The following is a 14,835-nucleotide window of genomic DNA, read 5'->3' on the forward strand; positions in this document are numbered from 1 at the left end:
TGTGGCTCAGGAGGTGGTCAGATGAGAGCATTAAGAGAAGTTTATCATTTCGTAATGGCACAAAAGGGGTATCTTAAAAAATATAAAGATTCAAATGTTTTGTTTGTTAATATTTTAGATGGGGATTATTGTGCAAAGAAAATTAAACTATTGAAGGAATTTGAGAATGAACAAATCTTTATAGGTTCAATGAGTGAGCTGTTCAACCCCCAGGTGTTCAATTCAATGAGGTTCAACCTCCAAGTTAAAAGGGGAGACAAATAAATATACCTTGGGATAAAAAGGGGGGTTTATTTTTAGGGAAAAAAAATATAAATCGCTGAAAATCCCCCATTCATTTACATGGGGAAAAGTGAGCCAGAATCAGTATTCTTACCCTACTAACACTGTTAGACATATACAGATGATCAGAATGCAATTGTCTTCAATTTGATGCATTACACATGTATATTGGATATGATTTGGGCCTTCTGCATGCCATTTTGATTCCATCTGTAAATTGAATTCGACGCAAATCGATAAAAGTATAATTTTAGGGTACCCCTATTCAAAAGGTCAAAACAGGTAGTGCATCCCAAAATTTTCAATGATAACATTCATATTCGTGTTCAGTATATCCAGGGGATTCAGAAAAACATAGGTTTGCTGGGAGGTGGGGGGGGGGAGGGGTGCACTGTGGCCATATCTGGCCCATGGCCTAATAGCATGTACGAGTCACTTACTCGTAAGAATGGTTTTGTGTGCGATCCCCCAAGGGAGGTAAAGATTGAGGATGTGCTAATGGCAATCGGAAAGATCGTTGGTTTACATAACATCCTTGCAGCCTCTCGAATGAACAAGAAGGTTGTTGTGTTCGTTTCTGAGGTGCACATGGTAACCTCAGTTGTGGAGCAAGACCTGTTTCTCCTTGTTTCCCCCATTAGACACACCTGCAGTTTAGGTGAATGTGTCTAACGCTCCACCTTTCATTTGGAATGATGATGTGTGTGCTCAATTAAGCAAGTTCGTTACGATCGTATCAAAAATGACGATGTTGCTGATACACTCAGGAAGTGGAGAATTTAAACATGTGATTAATTTTAAAAGGGTATTTTACATGATATTGCCTTAAAATGAGCAAAAGTTAAACATAGTTTTACATGCAAAAATTTAATGGTCAAGTGTATAGAATGTATGTCCCCACGGATGTCATGGCGTGCTATCATTGTGGAGCGTGCTGTCATGTGAAGAACTCCTGTCCCGTTTTGATGAGATCATCAGAAAATCAAGGACAGGAGATTGTAGACCCCCCCCCCCGCCACTCCCCATGTCAAGGGGTGGGTGAAAGGGGAGAATCCTCTTCACCACCTGCTCGTGAACAGGAAGCTTCAGACCCCCAGAGCCGTATATTAAGGCCCGGTCACACCTTGACGTTTTAGCCAGCGATGGCAACGTATTAAAATGTATGTAAAACGCTGGCTTACGTTGAACTTTTGAAGTTTTTTTTTAAAGATTCGGACGTATTCATAGCGACTTGGTCTTGTGTATAACGCATTGGTAACTACACAGAACGTTTCGTTGTGTTATAGATAACTTATACCAACGAATGCTGAACCTGTTGTCGGCCTACACAACCTATGCCCAACGATAGTCTAACTTAGGCATAGCGTGTTGCACGCATCGCCGATGATGTCGTGACGTAGCCTATTAAAAGGCTGACGCACAACGATTCAAATCATAACTGCCGTAGAAATGGAAGGGTCAAAATCGCGGTCACACCTTGGCGATCTTGCCAGCGTATGCCGACGTAACAAAAAGTGTGTCTAAAACGTTGGGGAACGTCGAATACGGTATGGGTAAGTTTGGTATGCGCGAGTAGAACCCTAAATACGCTATCATAAGTCGTAGTAAGTAGAGTACGTCAAGAAATTTTAAACATGTTCAAAATTTTACGACGTACTCGGCATATGACACACGTTCACCATGCGATGGGGATAAGTTTTACACACGATATGTGGACGCTTACACACGTCCACAAAGGCTACTTATAAGCTACTCATAAGTCGAAACATGTCGCGGTAATGTCTTTTTTACGCGAAACTTATTTCTAACTTATGTTTGACGTGCTTTGAACCAATTCTTTACGTAGTCCCAACACACATCGACATATGTAGACGTATTCCAATGACGTCTTCCGGTCAACAAAAAAATAAATGAACGTGTTTCTAGCTTACAACTGCCATATAAAGACGTGTTCCCAGCGGTTTTGGGAATTGGTATATAAAAATGCTGCTCATAAAAGGGGAACCCAACAGTGTTTTCGAGTCCTTTTTGAGTCGATGTCCATGTCAGCAGTAACAGTATCAGTATCAGTATTACTATTAGTATTAGTATTAGTAGTAGTTTGTTCATGTTGGCAGTAGTAGGTGAGTGTGAGGGGGAGGGTGTGGGTTATGATGGATCGTCCTTGCGTCCGCGTGTCCACGGGTAGGTTCATAGGCTGCCACTCAACGATTTAAATGGCTGCATCTCCACTATTGAAAGTAGACGCTTGCGCTCAACAATTGGATTTTTTTTACACTCAACGACTTTTAAACGGTACCACTCAGCTATTTTCATTGTTTACAATGAACGATTTAAATTGCTGTCACTCGCCTTTGTTTTTTTTTTTTGTTTTTTTTTTGACGCTGGGATTTGGAAATTTGAAGCGTTTCTTCTGAACGTGTTAAAACGCTCAAACTCGACTATTTTAAATAGACGCTGCCGATGGACAATTGGAATCATAGCCAAGCTAGACATCGAAGTGTGAACATCCTCGTCATGCCGAAGAAAAGTTTGAAGAATGCTGCAAATAAGTGTCCTGGCCGTGGCCGTGGACGCTGACGCAAGGACGATCCATTATACCGACGTCTTTCAGCCTATGAGTAACTTAAAAGTAACGTCTGTCACATGTGTGGAAACGATCGCGTAACGTGCCAACAACACGTTAATCATAGGTTAGAAATAAGTTTCGGGTACGCTAAACATTACCTCGGCGTGTCTCAACTTATGATTAACTTACAAGTAGCATGTGTTGACGTCTGTCAACGATCGCAGACCGTGCATACAACTTGTGGCCAGCGTAGCGGAACGTGTGAGTCATACGCCGGCATACGTCGTGAAATTTCAAGCATGAAAAAATTTGAGGACAACCGAAAAGTACAACGTTTAAAGCCAACGTACAACGACGTATGGCAACGTACTACGACGTATGCCAGCGTGCTCTCAATGTTATCAAAACTTACCCATAACGTATTCAACGTGTGCCAGCGTTTTAGAAAAAAAATTCAAAAATCGGCATACGTTGGCTAAAACGTCAAGGTGTGACCGGGCCTTTAGAAAGAGTTTGGTCAACCCGGTTTCAGCGCATCTGCTTTATCAGGTCAGGTATGGGAGCATGTGCCAGAACAGCACGTCGCTGCGTCCACTTTCCGCCGGTACTCCAGGGGCCTCCGTCTGGCCATCCAGATGCCAGGCCCATCCCCATCTCCTTGAGATGATGGTCAACCTGTTGCAACCATGAGACACGTGGTCGACCCACTGGCCTCCTCCACTCATGAGACTCCCTCGCTGAGAGAATCTGGTGAGCAGGATCAGAGTCAGGAAAACGAGCCACATGTCCATACAGCCGCAACTGACGCTCACGGACTATGCAGGTAACAAATCTCATCCGAGTCTCTCTCAGCAACCGCTCGTTGGACACAAAATCCGACCAGCGATAGCCAAGGATTCTCCGAAGAGACCTGGTACCAAAGGAATTAAGTCTCCGTCTCAGATCCTTGGTCAGAGTCCAAGTCTCGCACCCATAGAGCAAGACTGGAAGTACCAAGGACCTGAAGACTCGGACTTTCGTCCTCCCGCACAGGTACCGGCAGCGCCACACCCCATGATCCAGTGAATCCATGACTCCCCAGGCCCGACCCAGACGTCTATTGACCTCTGACTCGCAGCCAGCAGAGACATGAATATCACTGCCAAGGTAAGTGAATCTCTCCACGACCTCAACATCCTCACCACAAACAGACACAGACAGGACAGCAGCATCCAAGATGTCACCGAAAGCCTGGATCTTAGTTTTGACCCAAGAAACCCGTAATCCCAACGTCTCCGACTCCTCATTCAGCACCTCGAGGGCCCCCAAAAGGATGTCTAAAGTCTCCGCAAAGATGACTGCATCATCTGCAAAGTCAAGGTCCGAGATCTTGACATTCCCAAATGACGCACCGCAACTTGATCTCTCCGACATCCTCCCTAGAATCCAGTCCATACAAGTGCTGAAAAGTGTGGGGGCAAGTACACATCCCTGACGAACTCCAGTAACAACTGGAAATAAGTCAGAGATGGTACCACCACACTTCACAGCACTCTCAGTACCAGAGTAGAGTTCAGACATCAGATCGATCAGTTTTGGTGGCACCCCACGAAGACCAAGAATCCTCCAGAGGACATCCCGATTCACTGAATCGAACGCTTTACAGAGATCAACATAGGCTGCAAGCAGCCCCTGCCGAAACTCTCGTCTGCGTTCGGTGAGGACACGAAGTGCAAGGATATGGTCAATCGTTGACCTCTTTGGTGTAAAGCCTGACTGCTCTGGACGCTGGTGCTCAAGCAGATGGTGGCGAACCCTATCGAGAATTATCCGAGCAAAGACCTTGCCCGGCACTGAGAGCAGCGTCACCCCTCGGTAGTTGTTGCAGTCTTGGCGATCACCCTTCCCTTTCCAGAGAGGGACAACAAGGCCCCTCTTCCAGTCAGTTGGGATGATGCCTGTGTTCCAGGCAGAGCACAAAACTGCATGCAACGACATGAGTGCAGCATTTCCACCAGCCTTGAGAAGTTCGGAATGGATGCCACAGATTCCTGGAGCTTTGCCCCGTTTCAACTGGTTCACCGCAGCCCGTGTTTCCACAAGCGTAGGTGGACCACAGTTGATTCGAGGGTCAGCAACAGGGATTGTAACACCCTTGACGTCCAACTCGACAGTTGGGGGATCAGCCTGGTACAACCGCTCAAAGTAACCGGCCCAGCGGGCCTTCACTTCAGACTCCTCTGTCAAGAGCCTACCACTCTCTGCTCGAACTGCAGTGCTCCGAGGGATGGGCTTGGATGAATGTAATGCGCGAATTCCCCTGTAAGCGGGACGAGAATCACCTGTCCACAGGTGATGCTCTACCCCCTCACAGATTCCTCGCACATAGGCCTCCTTGTCCACCCTCAGTGCACATACAGTTTTACGCCTCAGCTCCCTGAACAGCTCAGCTCTGCCATTCAGCCTGGCCCTGCGACTCTGGTCAATGGTATCCAGTGTCCCTTGAGAGACAAAATTCTTCTTTGCCCTGCGGTGAGCTCCAAGGCATCCACCGGCAACATCAAGGACGGTGGTCTTGAAGGCGCTCCACAACTCTTCAGGACCCCCCAAAGCACCCAGACCCCCAAGTGTCCACTCAGCCTGTTTGCAAACTCCTCAGCTACTCTCTCATCTCTGAGCTTGGCAACATCCAGCCTCGGCTGGGATGGTACCATTCTCCAGGATTTAAGGTGCAGCTTTAGAGTTGCTACAACAAGCCTGTGGTCAGTATTGAGGAACTGAGCACTCCGGTAGACCCTGCAGTTCTGGATCATCCTCCAACGACTGTCAATGAGGACATGGTCAATCTCCTTTGCCACACCGCCAGCGTTGGAATACCAAGTCCAGCGATGAGCTTGTGGGCGCTGAAACCATGAACCAGCCACCCTAAGTCCATGACTTCTTGCAAAGTCAAGGAACTTAGTGCCATTCTGGTTCATAGTTCCTGACCCATGGGGACCAACACACACCTCATAACCGTCCCTATCAGTTCCAGTCGATGCATTGAAATCCCCCAAGACTAGAAGTGTATCTTGTCTGGGGCACTGATCAACCACAGACTCGAGTGTGGCATAGAATGCATCCTTCACGGTGAGATCACTCGCCTCAGTCGGAGCATAAACAGAGACCAGGGAAATGACACCTAAGGAGTGACGAATCCTTAATCTCATAATACGCTCGTTGACCGGTGTTACCTCAATTATCATTGGGGTCAGCTTATTGGACACAGCTACAGCAACTCCTTGGGTATGGTAACCATCAGAGCGACCAGACCAATAGTAGGTGTAACCACCCACCATTATCTCGCCGCAATCCGGTCTCCGAACCTCAGAGAGAGCTGCAATCCCGATGTCCAAACGCTTGAGCTCAGATGATAACAGAGACAGGTGATCATCCTCTCTTAGGGATAGGACATTCCAGGCACCCACCCGAAGGGACCGCCTCAGGTTAACCCAAGGAGACCGCCGTCTGGTGGACGACACCTCAGCACCACTCCGACACACTCTCCCGCAATCTGACCCAGGGATGTCACCCCGTGGTTTCCCTCCTATCAAAGATTGGGGGTCCCGAAGGCTTTGCCCCAATCCCGTCATCCGTTGAGCTGCCCTGCGAAGGGAAGCTGCACAGGAGGTACTCCCACGGAGTGGGTTTTCAGATTTTTTTGCGTTTTTGCGTTTTGCGGAATGAAGGGTTTTACGGTGGCCGGAGTGCAAATCCTGCCACCAACCTCCTAATAAGAAGTGACCCAACTGCAGGAGGACGTCTGCAGACACAGTTGGGCACTAGATATGGATGGCCGTTGGCTCACAAGGAGCTCCTCCGCCCTTTGACAGGTTTTGTTTTTAATCCTGCTTGGTGTCCATATCCAAACACCCTCCTCACCAGAAAACCTGGTGGGGGAGACGGTTTAGTCGCCGACAACCCAACCATGGAACAGGTTAGTACAGGTTTACATGGTACCTGTAGCAGGTCACAGATCGAACCTGACCTGACAGTAAACCTGATCTGCTTTATGATTGGTCAAAAGCCCTCATGTGACTACAGGACGCCATGTTGTGGACCAACCTGCGTACCTAGCAGACGATACTCGCTTTGCTACAACGCTCCAAACATATCATCTTGCATCGAAGGCTTCCTCATAAAACGTCACTTTGATGAAATATTTAGAGTTACAACGTTTATAAACATGCCCTGCTGTGCAGCATGGGGTTGCTCAAATCGAAAGAACCGCGGAAAACAGATGCATCACTTCCCCCGCAACCCAGAAAGGAGGAAAATCTGGGAAGTAAAGGTTCGTCGGGATGGCTGTAAAGTCAACGACAACTGTCTCTTGTGCGAGGTAAGGTCAACTTAACACGTCAAAGTAAACACTAAATAAGACCCAAGTATTATTTCACCAGCAAAATAAATATTGATGAATATTGTATTACTGATATCTTTTTCAACAATTTCCAAAAATTGTAGCAAGTTGGTGTATATTTAGCTGAAGATCACGGATAACATGTTTCGAAACTAACATGTATTTCGGTATATGGGACTGCAGAGTAGAGTGTAAACTTTGGGTTGGTCATTTGAACCATTTACCTTGGAACTGTTAGATGTGGTTGGTCCATGACTCCATAACCATGCTTAATGCTTATATAAGCAACACAGTATAGACCTGAAAGTGAAACACATGCAGTTCAAGGACCATGAATGATGACAGGAAGACTTTTTTTCGATCATGATGTTTGTGCAATTTAACAATGATGATTTCTCAGTTTCTAGACCTTCTACATTTGGTGGGTTTTAAGGTAAAAGTTGCAGCCTTTCATCGCCCTCTAACCTGATGTTTTAACGTCAGATGGAAATTTAATGTTCATTTGATTTAAAGAAATTTTTTTTTTAATTGTACAATTAAACTAGTCAAGTTGATCTGAACATAGATTTGTCGGCTTCCTCGAAGCACAGATAATTATTACGAGTTAAAAGATGGACAAGTACAAAAGAAAAAAGTGTGAAGAGGGGAAAATGCAGAAGTAAGAATATGTAAAGGGATGGATGATTTCAAGAGGAGGAATGAAATGGATGAGGGAAGAATGGTGGGAGAAAGAGTGGGGAAGAAGAGATTTGGAGAGATGAAAAAATAGATTTCTGAGGGAATAACTTGAAAGTGGATTGAGGTTTTGAGGAGAGAGAGAGAGAGAGAGAGGGAGAGAGAGAGAGAGAGAGAGAGAGGAGAGGAGGGAGAGAGAGAGGGAGGGGAGAGAGGAGGGGAGGATGGGGAGAGAGAGGAGGGGAGGATGGGGAGAGAGAGGGAGGGGAGAGAGAGGAGAGAGAGAGGGAGGGAGGGAGGGAGAGAGAGAGAGAGAGAGAGAGAGAGAGAGAGAGAGAGAGAGAGAGAGAGAGAGAGAGAGAGAGAGAGAGAGAGAGAGAGAGAGAGAGAGAGAGAGAGAGAGAGAGAGAGAGAGACGAGGGGAGAGAGAGACGAGGGGTGAGAGAGACGAGGGGTGAGAGAGACGAGGGGTGAGAGAGAAGAGAAGGTGAGGGGGGGGGGTGGCGAGAATGAAGTAAGACCCAGAAAAAAAAACATTTACATTTGAGGGGTTATAAACACTATTATTACAACAGCCCCAGATTGCGATGAATTACTGAAAAAGTCGGTAAAATTCCAACAAAGATTTAGATCTATAGATAGAGTATATGTCGATGGGAGAAGGCTTCAAATCCTTCACGGAGAAAAAAAGAATTAAGAGAAATCCACAAACAAAACTTCATTATTACAAGCACTAAAACATCCAGTCCGCACTGGCGATGCAAGCTTGAGCGCACACACCCTTTACTTGGTCCACAACATGGCGCCTCTTGTTAAGTTGGCCAAACTTTTCTAATATACGGCTCTATAGATCCCCCCCCCCACTTACTTGGGGTGTGAAATGGTAGAACCCCCCCCCCCACTTACTGGCGGTGTGAAATGGTAGAACCCCCCCCCCACTTACTTGGGGTGTGAAATGGTAGAACCCCTCCCCACTTATTGGTGGTGTGAAATGGTAGAACCCCCCCCCCACTTACTGGCGGTGTGAAATGGTAGAACCCCTCCCCACTTATTGGTGGTGTGAAATGGTAGAAACCCCCCCCCCACTTACTGGCGGTGTGAAATGGTAGAACCCCCTCCCCACTTATTGGTGGTGTGAAATGGTAGAACCCTCCCCACCACATATTGGTGAGCGGAAAACAGTAGGCCCTTCCTCTCTACCTTCTAATGTACCACAAGTGGTTTGTCCCTCGACCTCCACTGTACAGGACTGTACTGATGACGACATGGAGGGGTTCGCGTCCAGTCGTCAATGAGACAAAGACAACACAAAGTAAGATAGCCGTTGTGTCAGATGTACCGAGCTTGCGGGATCCATCTCTCATAGAGAATCCCTCGTCGGGATTGGAAATTGAACCGGAACCGAATATAACTCTGACTAATTAATTTGCACCACTCGCTGAATTACCTGAGTTGTCCGAGTGTGATGCAGGCATTGAGGACACTCGTGCCTCTCATAGTCAGGAGGCCCAATGCAGAATAGTGTACGACCCTGCTGATTCCTGTGGTGAATTGAGGTGATTGTGCGCAGACGTAATTCTGGGTCATAATGTCCTCAAGCAGCACACGAGCGTCGAAATACCCTTTGGAGGAAGCAAACCTCGTCTAATTTTAAATGCGTTGACCACCGCAGAGGTAACGTCCCCCCAGCTGTTCGCTAACCTGTCGCCGGTCTGCAAACCGATAGCGATTAAATCGCGGCGATATACCACTGCTGACATGAATTTCATCACTTCAGAAACCAAGCGATTACTGGAAGAAGGAATTATAGAACCGAGCGACTCGCCATGGCGCGCACAGGTGTTAGTAACCAGCAGTCAGAACCATAAGAAACGAATGGTTGTCGATTATTCCCAAACGGTCAATCGCTTTACCCAACTCGATGCCTACCCCCTGCCGCGCATAGACGAGATGGTCGAACGCGTGGCCAATTTTAAGGTATTCAGTACCATCGACTTGCGAAGCGCCTATCATCAAATTCCCATCCGAGAGGAAGACAAACCTTACACTGCATTCCAGGCAGGGAGGCGCCTCTACCAATTCACGAGAATACCTTTCGGTGTCACGAATGGAGTAGCTTGCTTCCAACGGGTTATGGACGACATCATCTCAGATGAAAACCTCAAAGACACTTTTGTTTACGTGGATAATGTCACAGTGTGCGGTAGGGATCAGAGGGAACATGATAGGAATCTAGACAGATTCTTGAGCATTGCTAGAAAATATAATCTGACTCTCAACTACGAGAAATGCGTATTCTCGGCAAGGTCAATTGACCTTCTCGGCTACACGATAGCCGACGGCACAATTAAGCCTGATCCTGAACGATTGCGCCCGCTCCGTGAGCTTCCACCACCTCAGGACTTGCAGACAATGCGCCGGGTGATCGGGATGTTCGCTTACTATGCGAGATGGATTTCGCAATACTCCGAGAAAATACATCCCCTAGTGCATTGCAAAAACTTTCCACCAGATGCCGCTGTTGTAAGAGCTTTCCACAACCTCAAGGATGATATCAGTAAGTCCGTGGTTTTATCGATCGACAGCTCGGTGCCCTTCGTGGTGGAAGCCGACGCTTCAAATCACGCCATAGCTGCTACACTTAATCAGTCTGGGCGGCCGGTCGCGTTCTTCTCGAGAACTCTATCTAGAAGCGAGCAGAGACACTCAGCGATAGAGAAGGAAGCGTACGCCATCGTCGAAGCGCTGCGGAAATGGAGACATTATTTACTGGGAAACCACTTCACGCTCGTTACGGACCAACGATCCGTGGCTTTCATGTTTAATGGGAAAAATAACGGGAAAATTAAGAATGAAAAAATTATGAGATGGCGGATAGACCTAGCTTGCTACAGTTACGACATTGTTTACCGGCCCGGGAAGGAAAACCCTGCTGCAGATACCTTCTCTCGGGTCTACAGTTCGGCAACAATCAGTCAGGCTTTGCAAGACCTACACGTGTCTCTCTGCCACCCAGGGGTAACCAGAATGGCACATTTCATGCGCAGACAAAATCTTCCCTATTCTGTTGAAGATATTAAACAAATGAATGCTTCATGCCCTGTTTGTGCTGAACTAAAACCCAGATTCTTTGGCGCGGCATCTGGCAGACTGATCAAGGCCACTTCCCCCTTCGAGAGACTAAACATCGACTTCAAAGGGCCCCTGCCGACCGAGACAGACAACAGATACATATTCACCGTTGTTGATGAATATTCAAGGTTCCCTTTCGCATTTCCGTGCTCGGATATGACCTCGGGCACTGTCGTGAGATGTCTCTCTGACCTCTTCGCTATGTTTGGGAGACCTTCGTACATACATTCAGACAGAGGGCCGTGTTTCATGTCGGCCGGGCTAAAACAATTCCTACTAGAGCTCGGCATAGCAACTAGTCGAACGACGGGTTACAACCCACAGGGAAACGGGCAGATGGAAAGGTATAATGGAGTTATTTGGAAAGCCGTAACTCTGGCGCTGAAATCGAGAGGACTGGGCCCCGAGCGGTGGGAGGTTACTCTTCCCGACGCTCTGAATTCCATACGCTCTTTGCTCTGCACGTCCACCAATGCAACTCCTCACGAACGAATGTTTACTCACCAGCGACGTTATGTTGACGGTCAAACGGTGCCCAACTGGCTGACCCATCCCGGTACAGTGTTCATGAAACGCCCGGTCCGACAAAGCAAGTATGAACCCCTGGTGGAGGGGGTCGAACTCATTGACACTAATCCAGAGTATGCTCATGTCAGGCTCCCGGATGGCAGGGAGACCACTGTGTCGGTTCGCCATCTGGCTCCCTCAGGTACTCCTCCCGCAGGTACACCACCTTCTGGCACTCCTCCTTCTGACATTTCCCCCCTAGGAACTCCGCCGGGCGACGGGGCTGCCGCGTTCCACCCGAGAGCGATCGAGGAGACATCCCCGGCACAAGTCGAGGCTCACCAAGAGGATCGGGAGTCTCCCTCAAGTGAAACTGCCATTTACTCCCGGAGAGGTCGACGAATAAGGCCCCCTCGACGACTCAATCTGTAAAGGGGATTATCGGCATTCTCGCTGCTCATGCTCCCATATGCTCATTATATCATATATCGATGCTCATTTCCATGCTCCTACAACTCAAAATAATCACTGCTTGGCATGTATGCTTCTGTAGACCTATTAGTCCGCGTTGCTTGAAATGTATACTCCTATAGTGCTAAAGCAATCATGGTGTGTAAGATGGGCCCCTAGTTACATTTTAAAGGTGCGGAGAATGTGGTGAATTGAGGTGAATTGAGGGACATGACGCGGGATCACATGTTGTGCGTCTCGCGTATAAGGGGAGGTCTCCGCGGCACGAGTGGTTGTCCCCGGGGCATTGCCATTTACATCGGCTGTTCACTTGATGCTCGTTAACTGAAGGTGCTCATTGACTGGTGAGAATGGAGATTATATCGAACTCCGTGCTTACGCGGATTTAGTCTGCAATGATTAATCGCACATGTATACGTTACTGCTTATGTACTCCGAGCTGAACCTGTATTCCCCGGTGTGCCCACAGAAGCGGCTCCAATCAAATGGAATAAAGCCTAAACTCTGAAGGTTCTTCTCTCGCTCTTATTTCAATTCCGTGTTAGAATAGTGCATCAGGTGTAAATTGACTGTCCAGACACACAGAAACGTGAATCAACTTGTTGCCAACTCTGGATATGGATAGTATGGCCGCCATGACAGTTTACAAAATGGTCGCCATTAAATACACTTTTGTCATATTTCAGCCGCAAATTGACATGAAATTACAAAATTAGGGTCGATTTCCATGTTTTTGAGCATGCCTGAGCTGATGGGAGTATAGAAAAAAACATTGCTCCATCCATTTTCTAAAAATAATATGACTTGTTTTTCACTATATTATTTTTAAAGAAATGTTCAGGCTCGAATTAGAATGTCTGATTATACAAACCACAATCAATGAATTTTACAACTTTGCTATAAAATGAACCTAAACTACATAACTGTGTGTTTTTCTGTTACCCAGGACTAACTGAAAAATGAAAGCCGCAAGATTTCTCACAGGGGGTTCAAGGGATCGAGAAGAAGAAGAGCATGTAGACTGGAATAAATGCTTTATTTGCCAGGACGGTTCAAAAACTAGCAAGTCAACGCCACTTCGAAAGACTACAATCGTTGGTGTGAAAACTGTAGCTGAATGTTGCAAAGAAAGAGAGAAATATAATGACGCTAAATATGTTGACTCATTCTCAAGAATCAGAAAATATTCTGTACCGGAGCATGTCGAAAAGATTCAATGGCACAAATTCTGCTATAGTGACTTTACTCACGCACAAAAAACAGACAGACTGAAGTCAAGGATTCAGCCACAATCTGTGACTTACACAGAAGAGATACCCACAACATCAGGTTCCTCAGAGAAATACCATGTCCCAAAGTCACTAAGATCCGCGCACAGCGCTATGGATTGGTCAAAATGCGCTTTCTGCCAGACTGACATTCCTGGAAAAGCTGGTGTCCTGACAAATGTTGAGTTTGATCACACATCATCCAGGATGCTTAGTTTGGCCCAATTTGACCCCACCATGCGTCACAGGTTTGCAGGTGTTTCAGACTTGATGGCAGCTGAAGGTAAATATCACCTCAAGTGTTATGTTTCTTTTCGCAGAAAGTATAAAAAGGAGAGTGGAGAGAAAAACCAGTCTCCTGAAAGCATCTGTTTCAGAAATGTGATGAACCAGCTTGAGAAAGAGCTGCAGAAGGGACATGTGTTTACCCTGAAAAACATCTGGGAACACTACAGCATGCTGTTATTGAATGATTTTGGAATTGAGGCTGGAGCCTACAAAAGCTACAATTTCAAGCAGAAAGTGGAGGTTCACTTTGGTAGTGACAAGGTGACATTCGTGCAGCCATTGGATGTCACAAAACCCCTCATAGTTGCGTCCTCAACTGTGACAAAGTTTGCCATGAGAACCGCCGTGAATGATTTATCTGAAGAAGGTGAAAGTTCTGAAGAAGATGAATTGGCCCAGTGCAGTCTGCCTCATCATGAGAACGAAATCCTTAGCTGGATCTTCAGAGTGGGTATAAAGATTTACAGTGACGTAAAACACTCTCCAGGGCATAGCATTATCGGTGGACTGAACACAGAAAATGCAGAGCGAATTGTACCTGAAACCCTGTACATGATTGTAAAGCTTCTTTGTGGTGGTGACAGCACTGACAAGATGGACAATGAAGAAGCGGATGAGACAGATACCAAGAACAAAGTTCTGAGCATCTGCCAAGACATTATTCATGTGGCTTCAGGAGGCAAAAAACTGACCCCCAAACACCTGGGCCTTGGCCTTGCTCTTCACCAGGCTACACGCTCAAAAGAACCACATCTACCTGCACCTGAGAACTGTGGGTGGGAACAGGTCGTCAAAGATGGCAACAAGACATTTCAGCCGCGACTCATGACTGCACAGCCTATTACTGCTTACTGTGTAGAACTGACGACATGCAAATGCCGTGGGTCATGCTCAACTCGACGGTGCAAATGTACACGGAATGGACTGCCTTGCACGAAAGCATGTGGATGCAAAGCCCTTTGTAGGAACCCGTTCAGTGTACAAGCCGATCAATAGCTCTGAAAATTGTACTTGGGTGTTCTCACAACACTTTTCTCTTCTGCAAAGTAACGTAATTTTGTGTTAGAAAGAATCTGACAGCTGTTGAAATAACCTTTGACTGATTGTAAACCCATCTCCATCAATAGTGCTAAACATTTTCTTTTTCACATTTGTTGCTCGTATGTGCATTTTCAATTTCGTCTTTAAGTTGTCAATTATGTGAAAAGTTGTGATCCAGTACAAAATAAAGCACAAAATAGTGTTCCTCGTGTCAGATTACATAG

The 14,835-nt window shown here is 46.6% G+C and overlaps 2 long non-coding RNA genes across 2 annotated transcripts in view; one reads left to right on the plus strand and one right to left on the minus strand.

Moving 5' to 3' along the window:
* The window catches only part of LOC147019662 (uncharacterized), a 31,702-nt gene extending 22,940 nt beyond the window's left edge, over positions 1-8,762 (minus strand). The window contains exons 1-2 of the long non-coding RNA XR_015061475.1: positions 8,685-8,762; positions 7,454-7,529 (exon numbers count right to left, since the gene is read on the minus strand). This is a non-coding gene — a long non-coding RNA (uncharacterized LOC147019662). The remainder of the gene's footprint in view (positions 1-7,453; positions 7,530-8,684) is intronic.
* Positions 8,763-9,080: 318 nt separating this feature from the next.
* LOC147019664 (uncharacterized) overlaps positions 9,081-14,835 on the plus strand; it is a 54,841-nt gene continuing 49,086 nt past the window's right edge. Inside the window, exon 1 of the long non-coding RNA XR_015061476.1 lies at positions 9,081-9,216. This is a non-coding gene — a long non-coding RNA (uncharacterized LOC147019664). The remainder of the gene's footprint in view (positions 9,217-14,835) is intronic.

Source organism: Eptatretus burgeri, chromosome 9, assembly GCF_056783735.1.
Source record: "Eptatretus burgeri isolate ZD-2024b chromosome 9, Ebu_testis_v1, whole genome shotgun sequence".
NCBI classification, from domain to species: Eukaryota; Metazoa; Chordata; class Myxini; order Myxiniformes; family Myxinidae; genus Eptatretus; species Eptatretus burgeri.